The following is a 27,594-nucleotide window of genomic DNA, read 5'->3' on the forward strand; positions in this document are numbered from 1 at the left end:
CTCTACAACTACAAATCGCACTGTCACAGGCATTAAGTTGATTTAAATCAAATATACCTCCATAATTGCTATAATCATTTTCATGACAGTGTCATGTTTAAACTCACCTCTGAAGGAATTCAAGTGTGCTTGCGACTTCTGCTGGATATTGCAAGTTAAAGACAAAGTAGGCAGCGAAGACTGCTGCCAGTCCATGCAGGAGGTTACTGTGGGGTCCCATCACACATGCTCCTTCCACGGAGATATTCCATGTGTCTGCGCCACGAAGTATCTCTTCTAAAACATTATGATAACAATATGATATGAAACATTAACAATATGATAACTAAAAGCTGCACAACACACTATTGCCACCTAGATGAATTCAGTAATGTTCAAGTGGAGAAAGACTTCCACACCACCACTTGAACATTTTTATCTCCTTTGACCCGTACACCCTCCATCAACAACTCAAATAAATTATTTTTTTATGTGCAACAGTCCTCCGTCAAACACATGAATTCAATAAAGAATTAACTTTTACAAAATAAGGGAAGATTATACCTGGGACAACTAATCGAGGTGTGCTTGGCAGGGTGACAGCTCTCTCAATATCAGCAGCCATGGCAGAGGGCTGGAGAAAAAAAAAAACATTAACATTAACAAAGTTAACCATGGGTAAGTTGAGTAAACGACAAAGAAAATTTGCCCCAAAAGCTGGAATGTTCTATTCAACACCAAGGGGGAAATCAGTTTCGATTTATGGTGCCAAATGTAGAAACAGCTGCATATGGCAAATCTTTTTTTTTATATATGGATGCCACATCAATCAGGCATGTGATTGGCTAAGGACAAAAAAGCAGGAAAATATAGTATTTTATATAGTATGTAGTATATAGTTTTATAGTATTTAAATATAGTAATTTTCCATAGTAAATTTTTCCCTATGGATGTCAATGGGGACCAGCAACTGTCTGGTTACCCACATTCTTCAAAATATCTTTTTTGTTCAGCACAAGAAATAAATTAATACAGGTTTGGAACAACATTACAGTGAATAAACAATGACAAAATTTTTATTTTGGGGTCAACTATCCCTTTAAGAACAAGCGGCTGCATGTTTATTATTAGGGCTACTGTCACTTTAAGACCTATGCGCGACGCGTCTAATATACACGGAGCATTTGACAAGCAGATTTCTCTCAATTTTCTCGGTTTGCTTTGAGTTTAGACATAAGCAAATGTTTTTATGTAAACCTTGTGTGTATTTGAGAGTAATAGCGAAATAATACTCCAAAGATAACTTAGTCCAGCAACCAGGCGCTGTTAGACAAGCTTTTAGTACATGTGCACGTCGGGTGTTCGCGCTTAGAACACTGCGGTCAAGTGGGCCGCGCGTGGAAAATACACTGTCAAGCTTTTGCATGCGCGTCAAATCCTGCAGTTACGGTATGGGTGCTGAAGGACGCCAAAATTGATTTTGATTCTTTTGCCTGATATTTTCCATCGTATTAGGACACAAATAATACAATTTCATGATCTTTTCTTAACACATGACTTTTAATATTGTTTGTTTGTTGTTATTGTAATGTTTCTAGGCTTAAATATTAATTATACCAATTATAATGTATTCATGTTCATATTATTAAACATTATCATACATTTTTATTGTTAATATTTACGTTTTTTAGACACTACTTTCTGCTATTTTCCATCTTATTCGGAGACAAAAAATATATATATATTTTTAAAAAACATGACTTTTTCATTTTTTATTATTATTTTAATGTTTGTAGGCCTATATGATTTACATTAATTTAAATTTTATTTTTAAAGATTTAATTTATTCATGCTCATGATAATGTTAATTATCATACATCATTTTTTTACATTTAATTGTTAATTATGAATGTTTATGAATGTATATATATATATATATATATATATAATTTGATTTTTTATTATACATTATTATTGCCTACTTTATTAATGTAAATTAAATTGAATATTAATATTAATTATCGATACATTTATTTAGCATTTTTTTTTTGTTGAATTTAATGTTTGTATATGTATAGACTCATTATTAATATATGTAATGATTAGGGATGGGTACCGAAACCCGGTATTAAACGGGCCCCGGTACTGAATTTTGAAAGACCGCTGTATCGATAAGCTCGGACGTTTTCGGTTCTGCTGTCGGTACTGGAGAAATTATTTATTATTCCTATAAAGACGTTATCTTGAACATGTTTATATCCCCAGCCATTTCTATATACAGTATAAACTATATTTTAATTAAACCATTTGTCTGTGATGCAAATTTGACATTCGCAGTTCAGAAGAGAGAGAGAGAGAGAGAAGAGAGAGAGCGATCAAAAGTCATTTTACTGTATAGTTTTGGAGAAAAGTTCAGGCAAACCCAGCCCAATCATCAAAGCGTGTTATAGCACTTAAACCAAAAAGTCGTTAGGTCCAATAGGTCGTTGGTGTCAAAATGTCAAAAACCAATAGGTCGTTATGGTAAGTTTAAGTGTAAGTTTCTAGTTTGAGGGAGTGAAACCGTGACATCTACACGTTTTCCAAAGTGGACCAAAGTGATTATTTCACGTCTTGTCGGCTGGAGAAATGTTGTTTTGGCCACTTTGTTTGATAAAATCACAACAATTTAATGTAAGCAAGACTGGGATTTGAACTCAGGTCTTCTTGATTGAAGCCCAACGCTTTATCAACTGAGCCACTGAATGTGTTGAGTTCAAAGTTGTATTGGATGGATTTTTATTGCGGGTTATTTGTTGGAAAAATAAATATAGAAAGAATTTGACACAAGAGGGCAGTATAGCCCTATTTATGGTTTTGAGTTTAAACTATCACTGCAGTTAAACCGTGACATCTACACGTTTTCCAAAGTGGACCAACGTGATTATTTCACGTCTTGTCGTGATGGGTTGGGCACTGAAGTTACAGGAGTTTCTTCTCGTTGCTAAACAACGGAAGTAGGTCGAGTATTTAAAAGGTTATGGTTAACACGGTTAACGTGGTTTAACGTCGATGTAATACGTTGTTTTAAAGTACCTTTTGCTTAAACGAGGAGCTGGGGGACACCGGAAAAACAGAGCCGGACAGTATCGGAGTACATTTACCTGAAGAGGGCCATGAGACATAGACCTGAGTGCAACAATGGAGGCTCTAGACCCTTCCAGTGCTGAGATATCGAAACTCAAAATTTCGACCCGAAAAAAACGACAGTGTTACCCCTTACGGTTTTTTTTTTGGGCGAAAATTTAAGTATCCCCAATCTTCTCAAAACTCTGGATTCTGATAGAGGGCCATGAGACTTAGACCTGAGTGCAACAATGGAGGCTCTAGACCCTTCCAGAGCTGAGATATCGAAAATCAAAATTTCGACCCGAAAAAAAAAACGACAGTGTTACCCCTTACGTTTTTTTTTTTGGGCGAAAAATTAAGTATCCCCAATCTTCTCAAAACTCTGGATTCTGATAGAGGGCCATGAGACTTAGACCTGAGTGCAACAATGGAGGCTCTAGACCCTTCCAGAGCTGAGATATCGAAAATCAAACTTTCGACCCGTAAAAAAAACGACATTGTTACCCCTTACGTTTTTTTTTGGGCGAAAAATTAAGTATCCTTAATCTTCTCAAAACTCTGGATTCTGATAGAGGGCCATGAGACTTAGACCTGAGTGCAAGAAATGGAGGCTCTAGACCCTTCCAGAGCTGAGATATCGAAATTCAAAATTTCGACCCGAAAAAAAAAACGACAGTGTTACCCCTTACGTTTTTTTTTTTTGGGTGAAAAATTTAGTATCCCCAATCTTCTCAAAACTCTGGATTCTGATAGAGGGCCATGAGACTTAGACCTGAGTGCAACAATGGAGGCTCTAAACCCTTCCAGAGCTGAGATATCGAAAATAAAACTTTCGACCCGTAAAAAAAAACGACAGTGTTACCCCTTACGTTTTTTTTTTGGGCGAAAAATTAAGTATCCTTAATCTTCTCAAAACTCTGGATTCTGATAGAGGGCCATGAGACTTAGACCTGAGTGCAAGAAATGGAGGCTCTAGACCCTTCCAGAGTTGAGATATCGAAATTCAAAATTTCGACCAGAAAAAAAAAACGACAGTGTTACCCCTTACGTTTTTTTTTTGGGGCGAAAAATTTAGTATCCCCAATCTTCTCAAAACTCTGGATTCTGATAGAGGGCCATGAGACTTAGACCTGAGTACAACAATGGAGGCTCTAGACCCTTCCAGTGCTGAGATATCGAAACTCAAAATTTCGACCCGAAAAAAAAACGACAGTGTTACCCCTTACGTTTTTTTTTGGGGGGGGGGGGGCGAAAAATGAAGTATCCCCAATCTTCTCAAAACTCTGGATTCTGATAGAGGGCCATGAGACGTAGACCTGAGTGCAACAATGGAGGCTCTAGACCCTTCCAGAGCTGAGATATCGAAAATCTAAATTTCGACCCGAAAAAAAAAAATACAGTGTGAATAAATACCCTTATGGTTTTTTTTGGGCGAAAAATTAAGTATCCCCAAACTTCTCAAAACTCTGGATTCTGATAGAGGGCCGTGAGCCTTAGACCTGAGTGCAAAAATGGAGGCTCTAGACCCTTCCAGAGCTGAGATATCGAAATTAAAAATTTCGACCAGAAAAAAAAACGATAGTGTTACCCCTTACGTTTTTTTTGGGCGAAAAATTAAGTATCCCCAATCTTCTCAAAACTCTGGATTCTGATAGAGGGCCATGAGACATAGACCTGAGTGCAACAATGGAGGCTCTAGACCCTTCCAGAGCTGAGATATCGAAATTCAAAATTTCGACCAGAAAAAAAAAATGACAGTGTTACCCCTTACGTTTTTTTTTTTGGGCGAAAAATTTAGTATCCCCAATCTTCTCAAAACTCTGGATTCTGATAGAGGGCCATGAGACTTAGACTTGAGTGCAAAAATGGAGGCTCTAGACCTTTCCAGAGCTGAGATATCGAAACTCAAAATTTCGACCCGAAAAAAAAAAAAACGACAGTGGTACCCCTTTCGTTTTTGTTTTTCAGGTGAAAAATGAAGTTTCTCCAATCTTCTCAAAACTCTGGATTCTGATAGAGGGCCATGAGACTTAAACCTGAGTGCAAAAAAATGGAGGCTCTAGACCCTTCTAGAGCTGAGATATCGAAAATCAAAATTTCGACCAGAAAAAAAAAACGAGTGTTACCCCTTACGATTTTTTTTGGGCAAAAAATTAAGTATCCCCAATCTTCTCAAAACTCTGGATTCTGATAGAGGGCCATGAGACTTAAACCTGAGTACAACAATGGAGGCTCTAGACCCTTCCAGTGCTGAGATATCGAAACTCAAAATTTCGACCCGAAAAAAAAACGACAGTGGTACCCCTTTCGTGTTTTTTTTTTCGGGCGAAAAATTAAGTTTCTACAATCTTCTCAAAACTCTGGATTCTGATAGAGAGCCATGAGACTTAAACCTGAGTGCAAAAATGGAGGCTCTAGACCCTTCCAGAGCTGAGATATTGAAAATCAAAATTTCGACCAGAAAAAAAACGACAGTGTTACCCCTTACGTTTTTTTTTGGGGCGAAAAATTAAGTATCCCCAATCTTCTCAAAACTCTGGATTCTGATAGAGGGCCATGAGACATAGACCTGAGTGCAACAATGGAGGCTCTAGACCCTTCCAGAGCTGAGATGTCGAAACTCAAAATTTCGACCCGAAAAAAAAACGACAGTGTTACCCCTTACATTTTTTTTTTGGCGAAAAATTAAGTATCCCCAATCTTCTCAAAACTCTGGATTATGATAGAGGGCCATGAGACTTAGACTTGAGTGCAACAATGGAGGCTCTAGACCCTTCCAGAGCTGAGATATCGAAAATCAAAATTTCGACCCGAAAAAAAAACGACAGTGTTACCCCTTACGTTTTTTTTTTTGGGCGAAAAAATTAAGTATCCCCAATCTTCTCAAAACTCTGGATTCTGATAGAGGGCCGTGAGCCTTAGACCTGAGTGCAACAATGGAGGCTCTAGACCCTTCCAGAGCTGAGATATCGAAATTCAAAATTTCGACCAGAAAAAAAAACGACAGTGTTACCCCTTACGTTTTTTTTTGGGGCGAAAAATAAAGTATCCCCAATCTTCTCACAACTCTGGATTCTGATAGAGGGCCGTGAAACTTAGACCTGAGTGAAAAAATGGAGGCTCTAGACCCTTCCAGAGCTGAGATATCGAAAATCAAAATTTCGACCCGAAAAAAAAACGACAGTGTTACCCCTTACGTTTTTTTTTTGGGCGAAAAATTAAGTATCCCCAATCTTCTCAAAACTCTGGATTCTGATAGAGGGCCATGACACTTAGACTTGAGTGCAACAATGGAGGCTCTAGACCCTTCCAGAGCTGAGATATCAAAAATCAAAATTTCGACCCGTAAAAAAAACGACAGTGTTACCCCTTACGTTTTTTTTTGGGGGGGCGAAAAATTAAGAATCCCCAATCTTCTCAAAACTCTGGATTCTGATAGAGGGCCATGAGACTTAGACCTGAGTGCAACAATGGAGGCTCTAGACCCTTCCAGACCTGAGATATCGAAAATCAAAATTTCGACCCGTAAAAAAAACGACAGTGTTACCCCTTACGTTTTTTTTTGGGCGAAAAATTAAGTATCGCTAATCTTCTCAAAACTCTGGATTCTGATAGAGGGCCATGAGACTTAGACCTGAGTGCAACAATGGAGGCTCTAGACCCTTCCAGAGCTGAGATATCAAAATTCAAAATTTCGACCAGAAAAAAAAAACGACAGTGTTACCCCTTACGGTTTTTTTTTTTTGGGCGAAAAATGAAGTATCCCCAATCTTCTCAAAACTCTGGATTCTGATAGAGGGCCGTGAGACTTAGACCTGAGTGAAAAAATGGAGGCTCTAGACCCTTCCAGAGCTGAGATATCGAAATTAAAAATTTCGACCAGAAAAAAAAAAAGACAGTGTTACCCCTTACGTTTTTTTTTTGGGCGAAAAATTAAGTATCCCCAATCTTCTCAAAACTCTGGATTCTGATAGAGGGCCATGAGACTTAGACCTGAGTGCAACAACGGAGGCTCTAAACCCTTCCAGAGCTGAGATATCGAAAATCAAAATTTCGACCCGTAAAAAAAACGACAGTGTTACCCCTTACGTTTTTTTTTGGGGGGGGGGCGAAAAATGAAGTATCCCCAATCTTCTCAAAACTCTGGATTCTGATAGAGGGCCATGATACTTAGACATGAGTGCAACAATGGAGGCTCTAGACCCTTCCAGAGCTGAGATATCGAAAATCAAAATTTCGACCCGTAAAAAAAACGACAGTGTTACCCCTTACGTTTTTTTTTTGGGCGAAAAATGTAGTAGCCTATCCCCAATCTTCTCAAAACTCTGGATTCTGATAGAGGGCCATGAGACTTAGACCTGAGTGCAACAATGGAGGCTCTAGACCCTTCCAGTGCTGAGATATCGAAAATCAAAATTTCGACCCGAAAAAAAAACGACAGTGTTACCCCTTACGTTTTTTTTTTTTGGGCGAAAAATGAAGTTTCTCCAATCTTCTCAAAACTCTGGATTCTGATAGAGGGCCATGAGACATAGACCTGAGTGCAACAATGGAGGCTCTAGACCCTTCCAGAGCTGAGATGTCAAAACTCAAAATTTCGACCCGAAAAAAAAACGACAGTGTTACCCCTTACGTTTTTTTTTTGGGCGAAAAATTAAGTATCCCCAATCTTCTCAAAACTCTGGATTCTGATAGAGGACCATGAGACTTAGACTTGAGTGCAACAATGGAGGCTCTACTGTAGACCCTTCCAGAGCTGAGATGTCGAAACTCAAAATTTCGACCCAAAAAAAAGAAAACGACAGTGTTACCCCTTACGTTTTTTTTTTGGGCGAAAAATTAAGTATCCCCAATCTTCTCAAAACTCTGGATTCTGATAGAGGGCCATGAGACTTAGACTTGAGTGCAACAATGGAGGCTCTAGACCCTTCCAGAGCTGAGATATCGAAAATCAAAATTTCGACCCGAAAAAAAAACGACAGTGTTACCCCTTACGTTTTTTTTTTTTGGGCGAAAAATTAAGTATCCCCAATCTTCTCAAAACTCTGGATTCTGATAGAGGGCCATGAGACTTAGACTTGAGTGCAACGATGGAGGCTCTAGACCCTTCCAGAGCTGAGATATCAAAAATCAAAATTTCGACCCGTAAAAAAAACGACAGTGTTACCCCTTACGTTTTTTTTGGGGGGGCGAAAAATTAAGAATCCCTAATCTTCTCAAAACTCTGGATTCTGATAGAGGGCCATGAGACTTAGACCTGAGTGCAACAATGGAGGCTCTAAACCCTTCCAGAGCTGAGATATCGAAAATCAAAATTTCGACCCGTAAAAAAAACGACAATGTTACCCCTTACGGTTTTTTTGGGGGGGGGCGAAAAATTAAGTATCCCCAATCTTCTCAAAACTCTGGATTCTGATAGAGGGCCATGAGACTTAGACCTGAGTACAACAATGGAGGCTCTAGACCCTTCCAGAGCTGAGATATCGAAATTCAAAATTTCGACCAGAAAAAAAAACGACAGTGTTACCCCTTACGGTTTTTTTTTTGGGCGAAAAATGAAGTATCCCCAATCTTCTCAAAACTCTGGAATCTGATAGAGGGCCATGAGACTTAAACCTGAGTGCAAAAATGGAGGCTCTAGACCCTTCTAGAGCTGAGATATCGAAACTCAAAATTTCGACCCGAAAAAAAAACGACAGTGGTACCCCTTTCGTTTTTTTTTTCAGGTGAAAAATGAAGTTTCTCCAATCTTCTCAAAACTCTGGATTCTGATAGAGGGCCATGAGACTTAAACCTGAGTGCAAAAATGGAGGCTCTAGACCCTTCTAGAGCTGAGATATCGAAAATCAAAATTTCGACCCGAAAAAAAAATGACAGTGTTACCCCTTACGTTTTTTTTTTTGGGCGAAAAATTTAGTTTCCCCAATCTTCTCAAAACTCTGGATTCTGATAGAGGGCCATGAGACTTAGACTTGAGTGCAACAATGGAGGCTCTAGACCCTTCCAGAGCTGAGATATCGAAACTCAAAATTTCGACCCGAAAAAAAAAAACGACAGTGGTACCCCTTTCGTTTTTTTTTTCAGGTGAAAAATGAAGTTTCTCCAATCTTCTCAAAACTCTGGATTCTGATAGAGGGCCATGAGACTTAAACCTGAGTGCAAAAATGGAGGCTCTAGACCCTTCTAGAGCTGAGATATCGAAAATCAAAAATTCGACCCAAAAAAAAAAACGACAGTGTTACCCCTTACGTTTTTTTTTGGGCGAAAAATTAAGTATCCCCAATCTTCTCAAAACTCTGGATTCTGATAGAGGGCCATGAGACTTAGACTTGAGTGCAACAATGGAGGCTCTAGACCCTTCCAGAGCTGAGATATCGAAAATCAAAATTTCGACCCGAAAAAAAAACCGACAGTGTTACCCCTTACGGTTTTTTTTTTTTGGGCGAAAAATTAAGTATCCCCAATCTTCTCAAAACTCTGGATTCTGATAGAGGGCCATGAGACTTAGACTTGAGTGCAACGATGGAGGCTCTAGACCCTTCCAGAGCTGAGATATCAAAAATCTAAATTTCGACCCGTAAAAAAAACGACAGTGTTACCCCTTACGTTTTTTTTTGGGGGGCGAAAAATTAAGAATCCCTAATCTTCTCAAAACTCTGGATTCTGATAGAGGGCCATGAGACTTAGACCTGAGTGCAACAATGGAGGCTCTAAACCCTTCCAGAGCTGAGATATCGAAAATCAAAATTTCGACCCGTAAAAAAAAACGACAGTGTTACCACTTACGTTTTTTTTGGGGGGGGGCGAAAAATTAAGTATCCCCAATCTTCTCAAAACTCTGGATTCTGATAGAGGGCCATGAGACTTAGACCTGAGTGCAACAATGGAGGCTCTAGACCCTTCCAGAGCTGAGATATCGAAAATCAAAATTTAGACCCCTAAAAAAAACCACAGTGTTACCCCTTACGTTTTTTTTTTGGGCGAAAAATTAAGTATCCCTAATCTTCTCAAAACTCTGGATTCTGATAGAGGGCCATGAGACTTAGACCTGAGTGCAACAATGGAGGCTCTAGACCCTTCCAGAGCTGAGATATCGAAATTCAAAATTTCGACCAGAAAAAAAAACGACAGTGTTACCCCTTACGTTTTTTTTTTTGGGCGAAAAATGAAGTATCCCCAATCTTCTCAAAACTCTGGAATCTGATAGAGGGCCATGAGACTTAAACCTGAGTGCAAAAATGGAGGCTCTAGACCCTTCTAGAGCTGAGATATCGAAACTCAAAATTTCGACCCGAAAAAAAAACGACAGTGGTACCCCTTTCGTTTTTTTTTTCAGGTGAAAAATGAAGTTTCTCCAATCTTCTCAAAACTCTGGATTCTGATAGAGGGCCATGAGACTTAAACCTGAGTGCAAAAATGGAGGCTCTAGACCCTTCTAGAGCTGAGATATCGAAAATCAAAATTTCGACCCGAAAAAAAAAATGACAGTGTTACCCCTTACGTTTTTTTTTTTGGGCGAAAAATTTAGTATCCCCAATCTTCTCAAAACTCTGGATTCTGATAGAGGGCCGTGAGACTTAGACTTGAGTGCAAAAATGGAGGCTCTAGACCCTTCCAGAGCTGAGATATCGAAACTCAAAATTTCGACCCGAAAAAAAAAAACAACAGTGGTACCCCTTTCGTTTTTTTTTCAGGTGAAAAATGAAGTTTCTCCAATCTTCTCAAAACTCTGGATTCTGATAGAGGGCCATGAGACTTAAACCTGAGTGCAAAAATGGAGGCTCTAGACCCTTCTAGAGCTGAGATATCGAAAATCAAAAATTCGACCAGAAAAAAAAAACGACAGTGTTACCCCTTATGTTTTTTTTTTGGGCGAAAAATTTAGTATCCCCAATCTTCTCAAAACTCTGGATTCTGATAGAGGGCCATGAGACTTAGACCTGAGTGCAACAATGGAGGCTCTAGACCCTTCCAGTGCTGAGATATCGAAACTCAAAATTTCGACCCGAAAAAAAAAACGACAGTGTTACCCCTTACGTTTTTTTTGGGCGAAAAATTTAGTATCCCCAATCTTCTCAAAACTCTGGATTCTGATAGAGGGCCATGAGACTTAGACCTGAGTACAACAATGGAGGCTCTAGACCCTTCCAGTGCTGAGATATCGAAACTCAAAATTTCGACCCGAAAAAAAAACGACAGTGGTACCCCTTTCGTGTTTTTTTTTTCGGGCGAAAAATGAAGTTTCTCCAATCTTCTCAAAACTCTGGATTCTGATAGAGGGCCATGAGACTTAAACCTGAGTGCAAAAATGGAGGCTCTAGACCCTTCCAGAGCTGAGATATCGAAAATCAAAATTTCGACCATAAAATAAAACGACAGTGTTACCCCTTACGGTTTTTTTTTTTGGGGCGAAAAATTAAGTATCCCCAATCTTCTCAAAACTCTGGATTCTGATAGAGGGCCATGAGACTTAGACCTGAGTGCAACAATGGAGGCTCTAGACCCTTCCAGAGCTGAGTAATCGAAATTCAAAATTTCGACCAGAAAAAAAAACGACAGTGTTACCCCTTACGTTTTTTTTTTGGGCGAAAAATTTAGTATCCCCAATCTTCTCAAAACTCTGGATTCTGATAGAGGGCCATGAGACATAGACCTGAGTGCAACAATGGAGGCTCTAGACCCTTCCAGTGCTGAGATATCTAAACTCAAAATTTCGACCCAAAAAAAAAACGACAGTGGTACCCCTTACGTTTTTTTTTTGGGCGAAAAATGAAGTATCCCCAATCTTCTCAAAACTCTGGATTCTGATAGAGGGCCATGAGACATAGACCTGAGTGCAACAATGGAGGCTCTAAACCCTTCCAGAGCTGAGATATCGAAATTCAACATTTCGACCAGAAAAAAAAAACAACAGTGTTACCCCTTACGGTTTTTTTTGGGGCGAAAAATTAAGTATCCCCAATTTTCTCAAAACTCTGGATTCTGATAGAGGGCCATGAGACTTAGACCTGAGTGCAACAATGGAGGCTCTAAACCCTTCCAGAGCTTAGATATCGAAAATCAAAATTTCGACCCGTAAAAAAAACGACAGTGTTACCCCTTACGTTTTTTTTTTGGGCGAAAAATTAAGTATCCCTAATCTTCTCAAAACTCTGGATTCTGATAAAGGGCCATGAGACTTAGACCTGAGTGCAACAATGGAGGCTCTAGACCCTTCCAGAGCTGAGATATCGAAATTCAAAATTTCGACCAGAAAAAAAAACGACAGTGTTACCCCTTACGTTTTTTTTTTGGGTGAAAAATGAAGTATCCCCAATCTTCTCACAACTCTGGATTCTGATAGAGGGCCGTGAGACTTAGACCTGAGTGAAAAAATGGAGGCTCTAGACCCTTCCAGAGCTGAGATATCGAAAATCAAAATTTCGACCCGAAAAAAAAACGACAGTGTTACCCCTTACGTTTTTTTTTTTGGGCGAAAAATTAAGTATCCCCAATCTTCTCAAAACTCTGGATTCTGATAGAGGGCCATGAGACTTAGACTTGAGTGCAACAATGGAGGCTCTAGACCCTTCCAGAGCTGAGATATCGAAAATCAAAATTTCGACCCGTAACAAAAACGACAGTGTTACCCCTTACGTTTTTTTTTGGGGGGGCGAAAAATTAAGAATCCCTAATCTTCTCAAAACTCTGGATTCTGATAGAGGGCCATGAGACTTAGACCTGAGTGCAACAATGGAGGCTCTAAACCCTTCCAGAGCTGAGATATCGAAAATCAAAATTTCGACCCGTAAAAAAAACGACAGTGTTACCCCTTACGTTTTTTTGGGGGGGGCGAAAAATTAAGTATCCCCAATCTTCTCAAAACTCTGGATTCTGATAGAGGGCCATGAGACTTAGACCTGAGTGCAACAATGGAGGCTCTAGACCCTTCCAGAGCTAAGATATCGAAAATCAAAATTTCGACCCGTAAAAAAAAACGACAGTGTTACCCCTTACGTTTTTTTTTTTGGGCGAAAAATTAAGTATCCCTAATCTTCTCAAAACTCTGGATTCTGATAGAGGGCCATGAGACTTAGACCTGAGTGCAACAATGGAGGCTCTAGACCCTTCCAGAGCTGAGATATCGAAAATCTAAATTTCGACCCGTAAAAAAAACGACAGTGTTACCCCTTACGGTTTTTTTTTTTTTGGGCGAAAAATGAAGTTTCTCCAATCTTCTCAAAACTCTGGATTCTGATAGAGGGCCATGAGACATAGACCTGAGTGCAACAATGGAGGCTCTAGACCCTTCCAGAGCTGAGATGTCAAAACTCAAAATTTCGACCCGAAAAAAAAAAACGACAGTGTTACCCCTTACGTTTTTTTTTGGGCGAAAAATTAAGTATCCCCAATCTTCTCAAAACTCTGGATTCTGATAGAGGGCCATGAGACTTAGACTTGAGTGCAACAATGGAGGCTCTACTGTAGACCCTTCCAGAGCTGAGATGTCGAAACTCAAAATTTCGACCCAAAAAAAAAAACGACAGTGTTACCCCTTACGTTTTTTTTTTTTGGGTGAAAAATTAAGTATCCCCAATCTTCTCAAAACTCTGGATTCTGATAGAGGGCCATGAGACTTAGGGCCAATCCCAATTCTACCTCTTACCCCTTCACTTTCCCCTTCCCCTCCGTTTTGCGCGTCCACGTGAAGGGGTAGGGTTGTCCCAATTCTCTTTTGGTTGGAGGGGGAGGGCTAGGGAGAAGGGCCAGATAGCCCTTCAAACGAAGATTTTTCGAGAGCACACTTCAAACGAAGGGGTATGAGAAGTGTCACTGCTAACCCAGGCTGGCTGCCCAAGCAACAAAGGAGACCCATAAATTTAAGTATTTGTGACTTTACTAAGTATTGTAACGACAAACAACGATTTGCTTTATGTTACATTCAATATTGTGTTCATATTTACGGTCAGTTTCTTCACAGAAACGTTTGTTAAAAAAAAAAAAAATCGCTAAAATTACTGTAGTTTGCTAACGATAGTCCCGCAACATATTTTCGTCGTCGTTGTTTCCTGCGAACTTCACAAGATAAATGCAAGAAAATAGCTGTAACCCACGCGACTGAGATAACTGCAGCTGTCGACGGCATCTTGGAAGTTGTGATAAACATCGGCGCATCTCCTGTGACGTAGGCGCTAGCGACGACTTATAATGACGTTTAACGGAGGCGTAGTGGTGTCCCATTTCTTAGGGGAATATTTTCACCCCTACGCATTGCCACTCTGTTTCAAGGGTCAAGGGGAAGGCGAAGGGGTAGGGCTAGGGGAAAGTGAAGGGGTAAGGGGTAGAATTGGGATTGGCCCTTAGACTTGAGTGCAACAATGGAGCCTCTAGACCCTTCCAGAGCTGAGATATCAAAAATCAAAATTTCGACCCGTAAAAAAAACGACAGTGTTACCCCTTACGTTTTTTTTTTTGGGGGCGAAAAATTAAGAATCCCTAATCTTCTCAAAACTCTGGATTCTGATAGAGGGCCATGAGACTTAGACCTGAGTGCAACAATGGAGGCTCTAAACCCTTCCAGAGCTGAGATATCGAAAATCAAAATATCGACCCGTAAAAAAAACGACAGTGTTACCCCTTACGTTTTTTTTGGGGGGGGGGGCGAAAAATTAAGTATCCCCAATCTTCTCAAAACTCTGGATTCTGATAGAGGGCCATGAGACTTAGACCTGAGTGCAACAATTGAGGCTCTAGACCCTTCCAGAGCTGAGATATCGAAAATCAAAATTTCGACCCGTAAAAAAAACGACAGTGTTACCCCTTACGTTTTTTTTTTGGGCGAAAAATTAAGTATCCCTAATCTTCTCAAAACTCTGGATTCTGATAGAGGGCCATGAGACTTAGACCTGAGTGCAACAATGGAGGCTCTAGACCCTTCCAGAGCTGAGATATCGAAATTCAAAATTTCGACCAGAAAAAAAAACGACAGTGTTACCCCTTACGGTTTTTTTTTTGGGCGAAAAATGAAGTATCCCCAATCTTCTCAAAACTCTGGATTCTGATAGAGGGCCGTGAGACTTAGACCTGAGTGAAAAAATGGAGGCTCTAGACCCTTCCAGAGCTGAGATATCGAAAATCAAAATTTCGACCCGAAAAAAAAAACGACAGTGTTACCCCTTATGTTTTTTTTTTTTGGGCAAAAAATTAAGTATCCCCAATCTTCTCAAAACTCTGGATTCTGATAGAGGGCCATGAGACTTAGACCTGAGTGCAACAATGGAGGCTCTAGACCCTTCCAGAGCTGAGATATCGAAATTCAAAATTTCGACCAGAAAAAAAAACGACAGTGTTACCACTTACGTTTTTTTTTTTTTTTGGGCGAAAAATTAAGTATCCCCAATCTTCTCAAAACTCTGGATTCTGATAGACGGCCATGAGACATAGACCTGAGTGCAACAATGGAGGCTCTAGACCCTTCCAGAGCTGAGATATCGAAAATCAAAATTTCGACCAGAAAAAAAAATGACAGTGTTACCCCTTACGTTTTTTTTTTGGGCGAAAAATTAAGTATCCCCAATCTTCTCAAAACTCTGGATTCTGATAGAGGGCCATGAGACATAGACCTGAGTGCAACAATGGAGGCTCTAGACCCTTCCAGAGCTGAGATGTCGAAACTCAAAATTTCGACCCCAAAAAAAAAAACGACAGTGTTACCCCTTACGTTTTTTTTTTTGGGCGAAAAATTAAGTATCCCCAATCTTCTCAAAACTCTGGATTCTGATAGAGGGCCATGAGACTTAGACTTGGGTGCAACAATGGAGGCTCTAGACCCTTCCAGAGCTGAGATATCGAAATTAAAAATTTCGACCAGAAAAAAAAAACGACAGTGTTACCCCTTACGTTTTTTTTTTTGAGCGAAAAATTTAGTATCCCCAATCTTCTCAAAACTCTGGATTCTGATAGAGGGCCATGAGACTTAGACTTGAGTGCAAAAATGGAGGCTCTAGACCCTTCCAGAGCTGAGATATCGAAACTCAAAATTTCGACCCGAAAAAAAAACGACAGTGGTACCCCTTTCGTTTTTTTTTTTTTCAGGTGAAAAATAAAGTTTCTCCAATCTTCTCAAAACTCTGGATTCTGATAGAGGGCCATGAGACTTAAACCTGAGTGCAAAAATGGAGGCTCTAGACCCTTCTAGAGCTGAGATATCGAAAATCAAAATTTCGACCAGAAAAAAACCGACAGTGTTACCCCTTACGTTTTTTTTTTTTTGGGCGAAAAATTAAGTATCCCCAATCTTCTCAAAACTCTGGATTCTGATAGAGGGCCATGAGACATAGACCTGAGTGCAACAATGGAGGCTCTAGACCCTTCCAGAGCTGAGATGTCGAAACTCAAAATTTCGACCAGAAAAAAAAATGACAGTGTTACCCCTTACAGGTTTTTTTTTTGGGCGAAAAATGAAGTATCCCCAATCTTCTCAAAACTCTGGATTCTGATAGAGGGCCATGAGACTTAGACCTGAGTGCAACAATGGAGGCTCTAGACCCTTCCAGAGCTGAGATATCGAAAATCAAAATTTCGACCAGAAAAAAAAACCACAGTGTTACCCCTTACGTTTTTTTTTTTTGGGCGAAAAATTAAGTATCCCCAATCTTCTCAAAACTCTGGATTCTGATAGAGGGCCATGAGACATAGACCTGAGTGCAACAATGGAGGCTCTAGACCCTTCCAGAGCTGAGATGTCGAAACTCAAAATTTCGACCCAAAAAAAACCCCGACAGTGTTACCCCTTACGTTTTTTTTTTGGGCGAAAAATTAAGTATCCCCAATCTTCTCAAAACTCTGGATTCTGATAGAGGGCCATGAGACTTAGACTTGGGTGCAACAATGGAGGCTCTAGACCCTTCCAGAGCTGAGATATCGAAATTAAAAATTTCGACCCGTAAAAAAAACGACAGTGTTACCCCTTACGTTTTTTTTTTTTGAGCGAAAAATTTAGTATCCCCAATCTTCTCAAAACTCTGGATTCTGATAGAGGGCCATGAGACTTAGACTTGAGTGCAAAAATGGAGGCTCTAGACCCTTCCAGAGCTGAGATATCGAAACTCAAAATTTCGACCCGAAAAAAAAACGACAGTGGTACCCCTTTCGTTTTTTTTTTTCAGGTGAAAAATAAAGTTTCTCCAATTTTCTCAAAACTCTGGATTCTGATAGAGGGCCATGAGACTTAAACCTGAGTGCAAAATGGAGGCTCTAGACCCTTCTAGAGCTGAGATATCGAAAATCAAAATTTCAACCAGAAAAAAACCGACAGTGTTACCCCTTACGTTTTTTTTTTGGGCGAAAAATTAAGTATCCCCAATCTTCTCAAAACTCTGGATTCTGATAGAGGTCCATGAGACATAGACCTGAGTGCAACAATGGAGGCTCTAGACCCTTCCAGAGCTGAGATGTCGAAACTCAAAATTTCGACCAGAAAAAAAAAATGACAGTGTTACCCCTTACAGGTTTTTTTTTTGGGCGAAAAATTAAGTATCCCCAATCTTCTCAAAACTCTGGATTCTGATAGAGGGCCATGAGACTTAGACCTGAGTGCAACAATGGAGGCTCTAGACCCTTCCAGAGCTGAGATATCGAAATTCAAAATTTCGACCAGAAAAAAAAACGACAGTGTTACTCCTTACGTTTTTTTTTTTTTGGGCGAAAAATTAAGTATCCCCAATCTTCTCAAAACTCTGGATTCTGATAGACGGCCATGAGACATAGACCTGAGTGCAACAATGGAGGCTCTAGACCCTTCCAGAGCTGAGATATCGAAAATCAAAATTTCGACCAGAAAAAAAAATGACAGTGTTACCCCTTACGTTTTTTTTTTGGGCGAAAAATGAAGTATCCCCAATCTTCTCAAAACTCTGGATTCTGATAGAGGGCCATGAGACATAGACCTGAGTGCAACAATGGAGGCTCTAGACCCTTCCAGAGCTGAGATGTCGAAACTCAAAATTTCGACCCCAAAAAAAAACCGACAGTGTTACCCCTTACGTTTTTTTTTTTGGGCGAAAAATTAAGTATCCCCAATCTTCTCAAAACTCTGGATTCTGATAGAGGGCCATGAGACTTAGACTTGGGTGCAACAATGGAGGCTCTAGACCCTTCCAGAGCTGAGATATCGAAATTAAAAATTTCGACCCGTAAAAAAAACGACAGTGTGACCCCTTACGTTTTTTTTTTTTTGGGCGAAAAATTAAGTATCCCCAATCTTCTCAAAACTCTGGATTCTGATAGAGGGCCATGAGACTTAGACCTGAGTGCAACTATGGAGGCTCTAGACCCTTCCAGAGCTGAGATATCAAAAATCAAAATTTCGACCAGAAAAAAAAAACGACAGTGTTACCCCTTACGTTTTTTTTTTTTAGCGAAAAATTTAGTATCCCCAATCTTCTCAAAACTCTGGATTCTGATAGAGGGCCATGAGACTTAGACTTGAGTGCAAAAATGGAGGCTCTAGACCCTTCCAGAGCTGAGATATCGAAACTCAAAATGTCGACCCGAAAAAAAAACGACAGTGGTACCCCTTTCGTTTTTTTTTTTTCAGGTGAAAAATAAAGTTTCTCCAATTTTCTCAAAACTCTGGATTCTGATAGAGGGCCATGAGACTTAAACCTGAGTGCAAAATGGAGGCTCTAGACCCTTCTAGAGCTGAGATATCGAAAATCAAAATTTCAACCAGAAAAAAACCGACAGTGTTACCCCTTACGTTTTTTTTTTTTGGGCGAAAAATTAAGTATCCCCAATCTTCTCAAAACTCTGGATTCTGATAGAGGTCCATGAGACATAGACCTGAGTGCAACAATGGAGGCTCTAGACCCTTCCAGAGCTGAGATGTCGAATATTTAAAATTTCGACCAGAAAAAAAAAATGACAGTGTTACCCCTTACAGGTTTTTTTTTTTTGGGCGAAAAATTAAGTATCCCCAATCTTCTCAAAACTCTGGATTCTGATAGAGGGCCATGAGACTTAGACCTGAGTGCAACAATGGAGGCTCTAGACCCTTCCAGAGCTGAGATATCGAAATTCAAAATTTCGACCAGAAAAAAAAACGACAGTGTTACCCCTTACGGTTTTTTTTTTTTTTGGGCGAAAAATTAAGTATCCCCAATCTTCTCAAAACTCTGGATTCTGATAGACGGCCATGAGACATAGACCTGAGTGCAACAATGGAGGCTCTAGACCCTTCCAGAGCTGAGATATCGAAAATCAAAATTTCGACCAGAAAAAAAAATGACAGTGTTACCCCTTACGTTTTTTTTTTGGGCGAAAAATTAAGTATCCCCAATCTTCTCAAAACTCTGGATTCTGATAGAGGGCCATGAGACATAGACCTGAGTGCAACAATGGAGGCTCTAGACCCTTCCAGAGCTGAGATGTCGAAACTCAAAATTTCGACCCCAAAAAAAAACCGACAGTGTTACCCCTTACGTTTTTTTTTGGGCGAAAAATTAAGTATCCCCAATCTTCTCAAAACTCTGGATTCTGATAGAGGGCCATGAGACTTAGACTTGGGTGCAACAATGGAGGCTCTAGACCCTTCCAGAGCTGAGATATCGAAATTAAAAATTTCGACCAGAAAAAAAAAACGACAGTGTTACCCCTTACGTTTTTTTTTTTTGAGCGAAAAATTTAGTATCCCCAATCTTCTCAAAACTCTGGATTCTGATAGAGGGCCATGAGACTTAGACTTGAGTGCAAAAATGGAGGCTCTAGACCCTTCCAGAGCTGAGATATCGAAACTCAAAATTTCGACCCGAAAAAAAAACGACAGTGGTACCCCTTTCGTTTTTTTTTTTTTCAGGTGAAAAATAAAGTTTCTCCAATCTTCTCAAAACTCTGGATTCTGATAGAGGGCCATGAGACTTAAACCTGAGTGCAAAAATGGAGGCTCTAGACCCTTCTAGAGCTGAGATATCGAAAATCAAAATTTCGACCAGAAAAAAACCGACAGTGTTACCCCTTACGTTTTTTTTTTTTGGGCGAAAAATTAAGTATCCCCAATCTTCTCAAAACTCTGGATTCTGATAGAGGGCCATGAGACATAGACCTGAGTGCAACAATGGAGGCTCTAGACCCTTCCAGAGCTGAGATGTCGAAACTCAAAATTTCGACCAGAAAAAAAAATGACAGTGTTACCCCTTACAGGTTTTTTTTTTGGGCGAAAAATGAAGTATCCCCAATCTTCTCAAAACTCTGGATTCTGATAGAGGGCCATGAGACTTAGACCTGAGTGCAACAATGGAGGCTCTAGACCCTTCCAGAGCTGAGATATCGAAAATCAAAATTTCGACCAGAAAAAAAAACCACAGTGTTACCCCTTACGTTTTTTTTTTTTTGGGCGAAAAATTAAGTATCCCCAATCTTCTCAAAACTCTGGATTCTGATAGAGGGCCATGAGACATAGACCTGAGTGCAACAATGGAGGCTCTAGACCCTTCCAGAGCTGAGATGTCGAAACTCAAAATTTCGACCCAAAAAAAAAACCGACAGTGTTACCCCTTACGTTTTTTTTTTTGGGCGAAAAATTAAGTATCCCCAATCTTCTCAAAACTCTGGATTCTGATAGAGGGCCATGAGACTTAGACTTGGGTGCAACAATGGAGGCTCTAGACCCTTCCAGAGCTGAGATATCGAAATTAAAAATTTCGACCCGTAAAAAAAACGACAGTGTTACCCCTTACGTTTTTTTTTTTTGGGCGAAAAATTAAGTATCCCCAATCTTCTCAAAACTCTGGATTCTGATAGAGGGCCATGAGACTTAGACCTGAGTGCAACTATGGAGGCTCTAGACCCTTCCAGAGCTGAGATATCGAAAATCAAAATTTCGACCCGTAAAAAAAACGACAGTGTTACCCCTTACGTTTTTTTTTTGGGTGAAAAATTAAGTATCCTTAATCTTCTCAAAACTCTGGATTCTGATAGAGGGCCATGAGACTTAGACCTGAGTGCAACAATGGAGGCTCTAGACCCTTCCAGAGCTGAGATATCGAAATTCAAAATTTTGACCAGAAAAAAAAACGACAGTGTTACCCCTTACATTTTTTTTGGGGGGGGCGAAAAATTAAGTATCCCCAATCTTCTCAAAACTCTGGATTCTGATAGAGCCACTGGTGATTCTAGGGGGTCAGGGCCACCCCTGAAAGCTCATTGGCCACCCCTGTGGCCACCCCAGATCTGATAGGTAGTTGGTCAAGTTCGTCAACACAAGAAACAAGAGAAATGCTGTCAATCAATGGTGACAGCTGATCAACCGATTTAGGTCCAGTTTTACCTTTTTTAATAACACAGTAATAGTCATACTGAGGCTCTGAGAGCTGATTTCTGCTCAGCAGACGTTTGGCCATGCAGGTCAGGTTACTAATGAGATGCGCGCGCTGGCTGCTGCTCCGTGAAACAGGTGGACAGTCTTGCAACAGCAACAAATACAACGATAAAAACGCGTGAATCTGTAGATTGAGAGGTATGGTAATTTAATGTTTAGTTATATTGTAGTTCCCTGTGAATGTGTAGGAAAACCTAAAAAGTCGAACTACACTGTACTAGCTAGATTAGCATCCTGAGAGAGTGCAGACGGTAAAGAGGACGTGTGCAGCTCTTAAAGGGGCCACACCTTATTTCCACTCATACATCGCCATGAAATATAAAACGCTATTTTCTGGAAGACAAATGGTGGTTTTTGCAGATGTGTGTGTTCAATTATAGCTAATGTTATATTTTTCGCCAACCAGTGTGTTAAATATAGTGTGACAGTAGATTTAAGTTAAAACACAAAAAAAACAAGCTGTGACATATTTATTTGCTCTGTGGTTTAAGGGGAGTTTAAAAAGGACTTTTTGTTTGTGTCAATTAGCTCATCTTCACAGTCCACATATATTTTTAGAAGTTTAAATAGGTAGAGTAAATTGCATTAAAATGGCACAAATGTCATAAGTTAAATTGTGAAGAAGCATCTTAACTATTTATAATTTTGAGTCTTAACTTTTTGATTTTAAAAACGTATTAATGTATGCTGAATCAAAGCCAACGTTTCAATTTATAATTTCATCAAGGCCTTGGACATGAATACTGTCTGGGTTGAAAAACACTTTTTGCACATTTTCATAATGAAATTATTCAGTCATCAGGCCACTCTGTGTTACCTGTGTTTGCTTTACTTATTTAAGTCCCCTCTTGTGGTTAAATAAAAACACTCATGGCAAAGAACAAACTAAGAAATTCAAATTCCAGTATCTCTAACAAATTATATCTAAGCTAAATAATAACATAAACTAAACATGTAAAGAACAACAAATATTTTGTTTTTTTCCTCACAAACTTAGTTTTTTCTTTTGCTTTTACAGATACACTTTTGAATAAGGTCCTATCTTTAAGCATGTTGGTTTGTCCTGTTGGATTTCTGTGTTTTCATGTAACCACAAGATGGTGCCTCAATTAGTAAAGCAAACTCAGGTAACAATACAGGTGACACAGATGATGAGCTGACGACTGATACATGTTATTGTATAGGATGAGTTAAGAGCAGTTTAATTTTGCTAATCTAATCTAACTTGTGAAGTGACAAGGACTTAAATCCACTAAAAGAAAATAGCTCTTAGAAAATATTTACCCTATCCTGACCATAATTACTGATTAAAAATAGACATGTTAAAATAACCAGAGATACTTGAGGACTGTCTGTGATTGGTGGTTAGGACTGTTTTTAACGGGATAGACACTTTTATTTGACAGTTATGAGAAAGGAAATCATGGGAGAGAGAGAGGATGTGACATGCAGCAAAGGACCGGGATTTGATCCATGGTCGGCTGCGTATCGCATTTAACTTCGCTATGCCATGGCCACCCCACTCTAGCTTTGTGTCCCATCTTGGCCACCCCCCAAAAAATGACCTGGATACGCCACTGCTCTCCACTGGAGCGTGTTAACGCAAACGTGTAAGTTTCACGTTTGAGGGGGTTAAACCGTGACATCCACACATTTTCCAAAGTGGACTATTTAGGCTGCTTCATTAAAAATGTGACATTTAGACGTTTTTTTCGCCGTGGATCGAGGCAAATGAATCCTTTTCACCTTGAAAATAATAAATGTTTTTGCATTTTAAATAATAGACCATTTCTCAGTGATCGTCAATAAAACAAAATTCCATTTTTCTCGGTTTAATGAAAACCAATAGGTCGTGATGGTAAGTTTCAATTTAAGTGTAAGTTTCACGTTTGAGGGGGTTTAAACCGTGACATCTACACGTTTTCAAAAGTGGACCAAGTTCACGTCTTGTCGTGATACCGGAGGGGTATTCCAGAAAGCAGGTTATGAGTACAGTACAATTTTGAAGGATCTGTACTTTACTCGAGTATCATTTTTGGGGAGTACTCATGACTTTACTCAAGTATATTTGAGAGTGAAATATTGTACTCTTTACTCCAATACATTTCTATCCATAACCATGAGTAAAAAGTAACTACTTCTAAAAAAAAAAAAAAATGGAAATAAGAAAAATCTCGGAAACCCTCAAATTGTTGTTTCCCTCTCAAACGTGATTGGATTGTGCAGGATCCACTGATTGGGACAACCTATCAGCAATCACCTTCAGCTTTCCGGCAAAGTCAACTCCATGGTCAGATTTGTATAAGAGACCAAAGCATGGACGGACGAAACCAATGGATGAAGATGCAGCAGGTCCATCCCGGGAATGTGCCAGCCCGTGGCCCCACCTCGCCAGACTATTTAAATTTTCTGAATTTTCTGAAATTTTCTTAAATGTTAAATAAAGCAACATGGTAAAAAGATGAATACGACTTGATTTTACTTTCAATTCCTTTTACATTCTCCAAGGTATTGACTTTAACATTTTTCATAACTCCATGTAGGACGTTTCTGTCCATAAATGTAAGCACTGTGGCAGTTGTAATGCAATATTTAGAAAATGTACTTTTGTACTCTTGATACTCTAGTACTTTTAAAAACAAGTACTTCAGTACTTTTACTCAAGTAGACATCTGACTGTAGTACTTTTACTTGTACTTGAGTCAAATTTAGCAAGGGGTATCTGTACTTTTACTCAAGTAATAAAGCTGTGTACTCTGTCCGCCTCTGCGGAAAAAATAGACATTACTCATTAGGCTGCTTCATTAAAAACGTGACATTTAGACGTTTTCTTCGGCGCGGATCAAGGCAAATGAATCCTTTTCACCTTGAAAATAATAAATGTTTTTTGCATTTTAAATAATAGAACATTTCTCAGTGATCGTAGGCTACATAAAACAAAATTCCATTTTTCTCGGTTTAATGAAAACCAATTGGTCGTTATGGCAGAGGCGATTGCGTGTAGAATAGGTCAACACGGGTATCTCTCCACTGGAGCGTGTTAACGCAAACGTGTAAGTTTCACGTTTGAGGGGGTTAAACCGTGACATCTACACGTTTTCCAAAGTGGACCATTTAGGCTGCTTCATTAAAAACGTGACATTTAGACGTTTTGTTTCGGCGTGGATCGAGGCAAATGAATCCTTTTCACCTTGAAAATAATAAATGTTTTTTTACATTTTTAACAATAGACCATTTTTCAGTGATCGTCAATAAAACAAAATCCCATTTTTCTCGGTTTGAGAAATGTTGTTTTGGCCACTTTGTTTGATAAAATCACAACAATTTAATGTAAGCAAGAATGGGATTTGAACTCAGGTTTTCTTGATTGAAGCCCAACGCTTTATCAACTGAACCACTGAGTCTGTTAAGTTCAGGGTTTATTGGATGGGTTTTTATTATGGGTTTGGTTTTATTTGTTGGAAAAATAAATATAAAAATATAATTTGACACAAGAGGGCAGTATAGCCCTATTTATGGTTTTGTTAAACCGTGACATCTACACGTTTTCCAAAGTGGACCAACGTGATTATTTCATGTCTTGTCGTGATACCGGGTGCGGCTGGCTTGACCGTGTATTTTCCACGTGTGGCCCACTTGACCGCAGTCTCAGAACAGCGCATCAGCGGTGAACGCAAACATGTTTAACCGGCAAGGCTTTAAGCACATGCAAATTAACTTTTGTGAACTCGCTGAACTGATGTAACGTAAGCCGTTCCTCTGCGTTAATATTGCGAGTATTTGTCGCGTTGTAAGTTACACTAATGGCAGTGCTGTTGAGACGGAGGTGTCAGAACTGCAACTGACAGAATGCACGATATTTCTACAAAAGCAGTCAGCAGCTTGATTGGAGCAAGAATCATAGCGCAAATTTGAACTATATCGATATATCGCCCAGCCCTGGTGACCTGTGATGTTCTTGTCAACTGACGACGATACTCAGCGCGAGAGCGACTGATACGAAATTGAGCAGGTGAACAAGCTGAACCAATTAGACATTCTCTCTATAGACATTTCACAAGATGTAAACAACACTGGTCCAGAAGCACTTCCTGTTTCAGTTTGTAACTGCTTTCTTTATTTCACATGTAAAGAAAACATCTTAAAAATGTTTGTTTAACTTTTTGATTCAGTTTCACATGTTCTGCTGGTTGTATTTTATCCCAGCTTTTATGTAGTGTTAAAAAACTGAAACAGGAGTGCTTCTGGACCAGTGTTGTTTACATCTTGCAAAATGGTCTATATACGTCCTTGTTGATACTTTGAAAGGAACTTTCTGTACGTCAGCCAGTTATGGGTTATGTGCTCTTATTCTCTCCTTTTCAGTCCGGCTGCCGACACCAGTCCCCCTCTTCTTTTTTTTTTTTTTAACAGATCTGCATGATTCACGTAGGTCACATTTTCAGGTCGGAAAATCCGGAATTCCGGATTAATCCGGAAAAATCACATCCCTGATCAATAAAATAGTAAATTAAAATCCTCTGGGGGTGGATGGGACTAAACGTGATAAACCAATCAGCCAAGGTCCAATATTCAAGCAATGTCTGCCTGTGCGTTGACTGCCTCGGAGAATGGAAAATTAGAATAACTTGTGCAAAGTGTCCATAGCAAAGGATGGGGCTGGTGATTGATTTCTGGTAATTAAAGGGATAGTTTACTTTGAAATTAATTTTTGGATATGTTTTAGCTTACCTCAAGGGCATCCAAGATGTAGGTGTCTTTGTTTCCACAGTATTTTCAATTTTGACATTTTGCCATCATCATTCTGCCAGTCATATAATGGAGGTCTATGGTCACCACCTCAAAGAGCATGCACAGAGAAGTCCAAATTAAACATGATTTTAATGACTCGTAAATGTAAGTACACATTGATGGCCTAAGACACGAAATGAGCGGTTTGTGAGAGAAAACAAACAGTATTTATATCGTTTTTACCTCGTGTAGCCACAGCCATGTCCAACTGAACCGAACTGAACCATGTCCAACGTCCCGCCGGAAGTGATTGCTTTCGTGTGTACGTCACTCATTGTTTACACAGAGATTTCGGAAGTTTTACCTTTCACTGTGAAGATCTAAACATATTTAGATGTACAGAAAATTGCAATGGAAGACGATTTTGATATATCTAAATATGTTTAGTGAAAGGTAAAACTCCTGAAATCTTTGTGTAAACAATGAGTGACATACACACGCAAACGATCACTTCTGGCGGGACGTTGGACACGGTTCAGTTCAGTTCAGTTGGACATGGCTGTATTATATGACTGATAGACAACAACGGTTTGACCGAAAAATATTAAAATTTAAACTACTGTGGAAACAAAGACACCTACATCTCGGATGCCCTTGAGGTAAGCTAAAACATAATAAAAAATTAATTTTAAAGTGAAATATCCCTTTAACAATTACAAAATAACAGGACAGAGATGGGAGTGAGGGAATGGTTAATTTATTTGTATGCACTGCAAGTTGTACTCACATCAGACATAAGCATCCAGAACCTTCCCCACTCCTGGTGTCTTCTGCTGTTGGAAGTACTATGATGTTCTGACTCCTGTTGTCTACGGCATCTGGCAGCTTCTCCTGGATAGGAATTCGGTCAGCTCACTGAAATGCGAGAACAGGCCCATGACGCGCTTTACGTCAATAACAGGACAAATACATACAAAGAGCCATAACTACTTGTATAGGTAGTTTATTTAAGTTCAAAGCAAACCTATTTGACAACATATTACCACAAAAATAAGTAAATCAACAGACCACAGAGCAGACCTCGCTCGCTCGCTCGCACTCACTCTTTTTCTCTCGTGTTCACCCTCATCACTCTCTGCATAACGGTTTAAACAAACAACAACAATAAATAAATGTTTGTGTGCTGATCAAGAGTTTTGTGCAAGCAATTTAAGGTCGCGACGCTTGTCCTATAACGTTAGCTGGCTTCATTCGGTGATTGAAATAAATATTATTAACATTAAGTTTTGCAGTATAGAGAAACGATATTGAACGCTCCGAGCGAGCTTGTAACTTTTTCTTGGCATGAAACAGTAAATAACCAAACCAGTGGAAGCCTGCAGTGCATGAAACTGTTGTAACTAACTTAATCAAACCTATCA

General features: G+C 39.4%; 1 long non-coding RNA gene across 1 annotated transcript; it reads right to left on the reverse strand.

Annotated features, from left to right (window-relative positions):
* LOC148998424 (uncharacterized) lies at positions 1–27,208 on the reverse strand. The gene is made up of 3 exons (XR_016155992.1): positions 26,961–27,208; positions 544–613; positions 1–276 (listed from the first exon to the last, which is right to left on the reverse strand). It is a non-coding gene; the product is annotated as an uncharacterized LOC148998424 (long non-coding RNA).
* Between the last annotated feature and the right edge of the window lie 386 nt (positions 27,209–27,594).

This window comes from Pimephales promelas, chromosome 1 (assembly GCF_988280905.1).
Source record: "Pimephales promelas chromosome 1, fPimPro1.hap1.1, whole genome shotgun sequence".
NCBI classification, from domain to species: domain Eukaryota; kingdom Metazoa; phylum Chordata; class Actinopteri; order Cypriniformes; family Leuciscidae; genus Pimephales; species Pimephales promelas.